The sequence below is a fragment of the Mustela erminea genome, chromosome 8 (genome assembly GCF_009829155.1).
Source record: "Mustela erminea isolate mMusErm1 chromosome 8, mMusErm1.Pri, whole genome shotgun sequence".
NCBI classification, from domain to species: domain Eukaryota; kingdom Metazoa; phylum Chordata; class Mammalia; order Carnivora; family Mustelidae; genus Mustela; species Mustela erminea.
Genome location: NC_045621.1, coordinates 73,032,027 through 73,039,499, shown reverse-complemented (window position 1 = coordinate 73,039,499; position 7,473 = coordinate 73,032,027).

Sequence of the window (7,473 nt, the reverse complement as noted above, 5' to 3'; positions counted from 1 at the left end):
TAGGACAAAGAGGCCAAAGTTTAGAACAAGTTCGAGGGTTTGTTTTGTTTTGGATCTTGCTGTAAATATTCTAAATCAGCTAATGTGCAGAGTTAAGAGATGTTTCTGGGTCCCCTATGCTGCCTGTCATTCAATATTGCTAGCTGATCGATTTGTAAACTATTCAATTTGAGAAAAAATTGTATTTTTTATACATACTAATTTTCATTTTTACCTCCCTTCTTGGTTTGATAGTTCCCAGAACACGTGTCAAGGTCTCCACCATAATCTCCACACTATTTCATTGATTTTAAAAGATCTTATTTATTTGAGACAGAGAGCATGAATGAGGGGAGGGGCAGAGGAAAAGGGAGAAGCAGACTCTCCACTGAGCAGGGAGCCTGATGCAAGCCTCCATCCCAGGACCCTGGGAACATGACCTGAGCTGAAGGCAAAGGCCCAACCAGTTGAGCCACCCAGGTGCCCCTCTACACTATTTTAAAGGCCTTTTGTATTTCTCCATTTCAATCCTATATTATTCTGCATATAAACCCTGGGGTTTGTTGTCTTTCCTACTAATTATAATTTTAGTAGTGAATATGCTATTTATACCTTCTCTAATTGTGCTCTGAAATACATTAATATTAGGTGTGTGACAGAATTTGATTAAAAGTAAGCCTTCGTAAGATGCAGATCATTTAATTCTGTTTTTAGAATTTAAACAATTTAAACAGTTTTGATCCTAAGCGCTATTCTTATTTCTTTCAACTTTTGTCAAATATGTGATTCCTTTTTGTCTTTTTCAAGGATCTGGCCAGGAGACGTTCTGTTATTAATTTTATTATTACCCACCTTAACAGATTTCAAACTTTTTTTTTTAAGTAGGCTCCACACCCACTGTGGAGCCAACACAGGGCTTGAATTCACAACCCTGAGATCAAGACTTGCATTGAGATTGAGTTAGATGCTTAACCAACAGAGCCACCCAGGTGCCCCTCAAAAGATTCTTAAATTTACATTGAATTTCCTAAGTAAAAAGGAGTTTTTTTTTTTTTAACAGAAGATAGTATTTTATCCCTCATTTCACCTCCTAAAAAAGAAACTGTGATCTCTTCCTGGCCTTCAATAACTTAATCTGGGGTTAATAAACCCCATTTAAGTTTTTGAGATGTATCACTTAATAAATGTTTTAAATTATCCGCATTATCCTAATAATTTTATTGATTTCAGTACCTACCAACTTTCTTTTCTCATTCTTTTCTTCTTAATTTTGGTAATGTGATTATATTCAAGTAATTTTTTTCTATAAAGGGCAAATAAGTTGTGCATGTTGCATACCGCAGAGAGATTTTCAGTGATAGTCACATGTGGATAACTGGAGAAATCCTGACCTACAGAACTCTGCTCTGTTCCAGCTGGCATTTATTTATTTATTTTTAAAAGATTTTATTTATTTATTTGATAGACAGAGATCACAAGTAGGCAGAGAGGCAGGCAGAGAGAGAGGAAGAAGCAGGCTTCCTGCTGAGCAGAGAGCCTGATGCGGGGCTCAATCCCAAGACCCTGGGATCATGACCTAAGCTGAAGGCAGAGGCTTTAACCCACTGAGCCACCCAGGCGCTGGCATTTAATGTGCAAAAGGGATCTTCATTTAAACTTGAGCCTTTTCTTAGATCAAGGATTCTCCTATTAAAACTATTGTTTAATTTGTTCTGTTGTTTTCTTTGGGAAAGTCTATTATTCAAAGGATAAATCTTTGTAATCAGCCCACTAAATTCATCTGAAGGTGCTTTTTTGAGTTTATCTTTTACTCTGGTGCTTTTGGAGTACTGTAACATCTTCAAGCTGCAGACCCTTAAAGGGAAGCTTATTATGCAGAATACAGCACACTGAGAAAGGCAGCTCTGATCTGGTTGAACACCTTTGCTTTATTGGCTCAGGAGACCTAGCAGATTTCTGAAAACCAGTTTGATATTCACCTTTCTTCATTTGGGGTTAGATTTTCTTTAGCACTAGGACTATTGTTTCTGACACAAATTTTAATTTGACTTGTCCTGTTCTTTTCCCACTCTCTTATTCTTCTGCCCCCAACATTGTAAGGCTCTGTTGCACCAGGGTGGGAGCTGAAGCAGATATTTTCTAATATTTCTTGCTATACGTGCACTGGAAAAACAAAGCCCTTCCTTCTAAAAGCCTCAGGATATTGCTCTTCTCTCATACTGCAGTGGTGTCCGTCCCATTAGTCTCCTGCTGTTTTGCTTAATTCATTAAGAAACAAAAACATCGGGGCGCCTGGGTGGCTCAGTGGGTTGAGCCGCTGCCTTCGGCTCGGGTCATGATCTCAGGGTCCTGGGATCGAGTCCCGCATCAGGCTCTCTGCTCAGCAGGGAGCCTGCTTCCCTCTCTCTCTCTCTGCCTGCCTCTCCATCTACTTGTGATTTCTCTCTGTCAAATAAATAAATAAAATATTTAAAAAAAAAAGAAACAAAAACATTAATTGAAGTGTAAGATAAATTTTAAAAAACTGTGTAAGCTGTTAAGCATACAGCTCAGTAGGTTATCACTACACTAGTAAAGAAAGACAAGAATACCAGCACACCATCAGCACCATTTCTGACTGAAATGGTGAACCGTTTTATAGTGGCAATCATACAGCACATTTTTTGTTGGCTTGTTTCTTTTATCATCATGTTTATAAGATTCACCCAAATGGGTACATGTAACAAGTTAGCTCCTGTCCTTGTTACAGAGTAGTATCTCACTGTGTGCATTCTGTTGCCACTGGAATTGTTTCACTAACTTTGAGGTTATTGTGAATAATCCTAAGAATATTCTTCTCTGTATTTTTTTGTACATGTGTGTTCTTATCTCTGTTGGATACTTGCCCAGAAGTGGAATTACTGAGTTGAGGGTAGATGTATGACGCAGCATTAGTTGTTTGTCAAATGTTTCCAGAGCGTTTAGGCCGGTTCACCCTACTGCCAGCAGCCCAGGAGAGAGTTCCTGAGGCTTTACATTCTCAACACTTGGTATTGTCAGTATTTTAATTTTTTGCTGTTTGTAACAGTGGAAGGGTATCTTAATAGAGTTTTAATGTGCATCTCTTTGATGAATAATATAGCTGAACATTTAATAGATTTAAAAATTATCCTTAAACTTACATTACCTGTCAAAGTAAAAAAGAGAATGTTTTAGTGTTTCTTTAAAAAAGATAAGGAATTTGCTCAATTGTCCCTTCCTCTACAAAAAAAAAAAAAAGAAAACAAAAACCCCAAAACAAAAACATACACAAAAAAATGAAACTGTGATCCCTTCTTGGCCTTTTTTGTGAAATGCTTGTTCAAATCTCTTGTCCATTTAGTTACTCCTTTCTCAGTGAGGAGAGGTTTAGCTTGGCCAGCTGCAGAACTGGCAGACTCTGAGGATTGCTTTCAGCTCTTTTTCAGTCCACTCAAGTGCTGATGCTAATCCAGCAGGTAGTCAGAAATGTTAAACCCATTTCATTCCTCCAGGAAACCCAAGGAAGTTCATCAGATGTAGCCTTAGCATAGGCGAGGATAACAAATTTCCTTGCAATAAGACCAAAGTTCTTAGGAAAGACAGCTAGAAAAAACACCTTTTAAAAAAGAATGTTGTGTTAAGGATTCTAAATCTGCTAACAGGTAGAGGCTAAGAGATCTTTTTGGGTCGCTTTGCTGTTCTTGTCGTTACTCTTCCCTTTTATGACTACCAACCCCCCTCCCCCGCCCCAAGAGATTGCCAGCTGTGGTTCTCTTGGTTAAGGAAAAGCTCCAGGGTAGTACACCTTCAGTGCCACCTGTTAAGAATCCAGAAAGTCTCTTCTGATGGGACTCCCAATAGTTGTCTGAAGTGATTATTATAGCTTTCTTATAAATAGCGTCATAAGGAATGTTAGATGATGGGAAGCTAAGGCGTCATCTTGCTTCACTAACAAATTATTTTGACATGGAATTTGAGTCAGCCACTTAAAAAATCTACCCTTATGGCTTTACCTAGCAAAAATTCCTTCTAGTTTCCACTATTCTTACCTAAAGGTCTATGAATAATGTTTCTTATTTTAATGTTTCATGGGTATTTTTGCAGAAAACTGGCATAGGAGTGTTGCGGGTGTTTGTATTTATACTGCCTTTATTATCTCTTTTATTTTCTAGATGAGAAAACAGGTCCAAAAAGGCAATGTTGGTATCATATATGAAACTCGCTCCTGGGGGTACTGAAAGTTAATAAAATCAGTAAGATCTAGAAGACATGATATTCCTATATGACAAGTAACTGAAAGTTATTAAGTAGAAGTATACTGCTAATCTTTCAGGATGGTAAAGGAAACCGACTTTCATTCTCCTCCCAGTCCCATACTTTGAGTTATAGCAGTGAAATATGACTGGGCTGGGTGAAAGGCAAGATTACAGGACAGTGCCTAGGAGTCCCAGATTCAGGGTAAAAGTGGAAGGAAATGAGTTCTGCTAGGAGTTTCTGGTGGAAGCCAAGATAGTACCTAAATGGTAGGTGGGCCCTGGTGGGAGTTTGTGATGATAAAATCAAGATGAGTGCTTTCTCCCCAATCTCCAAGTATGGTTTTTTGTTTTTTTGCCATTTTTGGTTAATTTTGGCCTTGCCAATGCAAGTCAGCAAGTTCCAGTTTTCAGCAACCCCTGCAGATTCTTCCTAAAGTCAGTCCTATCAGTAATAAATCGCAATCTCCTTCTACACTGTCCCCCAAGTGTCACATTCCTAAGTTACTAATGTACTGATATGGAACAGGAAGGAAGTCTCTTGTGCCAAAGGATCAATGATTTAAGAATGTAAATACTATTTTCTAGTGCCAAAACCCAATATAACACACTTTGTCAAGGATGAAAGGGAAAAAATTAATGTATTTTTGTATATCATATCTTCCAGTAAATGAGGATGACTTTAATTAGATGACTTTAAAGTAGATGACTTTAATTCTCCTTTTAGCATTAAAAAACTGAAGCAAACAGAACAGACAAGCCCAGAAACCCTCTGAGAACTCTGTGCTAATGAATTCTGTGTATTACTAATGCTGAAAAATGATGACAATATGTAAGCAAGAAAATCAGTTAGCAGCAACAGCATTCACCTACAAAATCAGAAACGGAGTACAGGCAGGAAAATTAAAAGAGTGTAGATTCATAGGAGTATCTGTGAGTAAGTACTTTGGTTATCCTATTGTGTTCAACATTTTCCCAATTTCTATAGAAAACAGTACTAGATTTTTGTATTTCAAGTACAAAAATGATTTTCCTAAAACACTGGTGCCCTCCCTCCACCACTTCTGCAGCAGCATTGTCAGAAAGGAGGTCTCCAGGGTACTGCAGCGGTTGCGGCCTTAGTCAGCTCGCAGGTTAGCAAGCTCACATGGATCCTGACATAAAGACATTGACTGCAATTCATCGAACACAGTCAGAGAACTCTCTTTCCCGTGACAGATAACCACTCAAATGGATTTTCACAGGGCCTGGTAACTTTCTCAAAGTAGAATATTAGGGACCTCCATATTCTACTGAGGACAAGTGTTTTCTACCTTAAATATAGTCAAAACACTGTCCTTATAATGAATGAACTGCAACTTCATGTTAACTAAATATTTCTAGCTGATCCCCTAGTAATACCATACCTTCAGTTCCCAGGATCCATGTGTCCTTGAGTTACTGTTTCTAGAAAAGGAAATAATGCAATCCATTTATTAGAATTCAGATATTAAAATGAAACTTATCTAATAAGGATGACCTTTATGTTTTCTCTCTTTATTGAAGTCATATGTAAAAATAGTTGTTATGATTTTAATAGAGCTTACCATCCACATATGGCAAAAATTAATATTTGCAGGTGGTTATACCCCTGGATGAAAAGGCCATATATATATTCATTTGTTCTTGACCTCATCGAGTTTTAGGCAAATAATTAAGAAGTTACTGAAAATTAAACTGCACCTATAAAAGATTTGTGGGTGCACCAAAAAAAGCATTCATTTTGTAAAAAAGATTCACTTTGAGATTGTAAAAATACTCAGATACATATATGTTTATTTCTGTACTCCTGTGATTATTCTATTTCAGTTTTTTAAACACTGATGATAATTACATCACCTTCATGCTCCTTTGCCATTTAAAAGGAATGATACATATCTATATACTTCTTAGAGACAAAATCTTTGATGATAATTCATTAAAATAATTTACTTCAAAATAAATGTAAATAAGAAATGAAATTAGGTAGAAATTTTGAGTGGCAAAAAGCAAATAATTACCATCCTATACAAACATCGAAAAATATTTGCTAACATGAAAAGCTGGCCTGACATCTTGCTATTTATCTCTAAGACCGCTTGTGTTTTTTAATTTCTTATTGTAATTTATTACGTACTGATATTAAAGCAGATGCTAAATTCTAAAAAATGCTTAAAGTAAAAAGACTCAGGAAGTTCTCAAAGTCTTATTTTTACAATAGTCCAATTTAAGGTCCAACATACAGAATCTCTTAAGGCCAGTGTATACTACAAAGTCAATTCCATTGACTATCCTTTCAAAATCGTTTAGGAAGCTTACTGAGAAACTCAGTTCCAAATGCGCAGACTCGGTGTACCTGTACCTTAAACAAATAACTGAGGTAATTCTTGTGGACACTAAAGTTTAGAACTAAAGTTTAGACACTAAAGTAAGTTTCATTTCATGCTCAAGTACCTTAAATAAACTGGAATGCTGACCTTCACAGTTTCTGAGTGGCAATGTTTATCACCACCTAGTGGTAAAATCTCTTATTTCTATTTTCTGTCTGTTCATTGAGATCATGTAGGTCCAGGTTAAAAGAAAATAGCATTCAGAGAACATGAAAATTTTAGAGTAATAATTTCCTTAGTTTTTTGCATTAATTTTTATCTACAGTGGAATAAAAAACACACACAAAAAATTACAAATTAAACCACACCACTACCACTGAGTAAAAACAGTAGTATATAGAAGAATGTTTCCTGAAACAGGATCGTTGTAGTATCAGTGCCCTGTTAGGAGTATGCCTCTAAAAACACATTTCCCAGTGCAAACTATGGTCTTCTTTTGGAGATACAGAGAAGATAAATATTAGCATATTAAAGGTTCTGAGAAGTTTCATGCTCAAAAAAAATCTGTGCAATAATAACCAAACATTTTCTAAACATCTTCGACCATGAAAACTTTGTCCCTAAAGAAGACTTACTGACTTCTCTCAAGATACTAGTATTTCAAGGAACATAGCTTGGAACATGGTGCTCTACAAACAGCAAATCTGATACCTGCTTTCAGCATCTACAATCTACCATAAAAGACCTGAAAATGAATGTACAAGAAAGTTTTGATCAGGGTTTATTTTAGATACTATTTATATTTGAACCACATATTTCAAAGAGAAGTTTATTCATCTGAATTGCTTAAATGCACACCTAATAAAAACCCCTCTATGTTGGCAGTTTTAGTA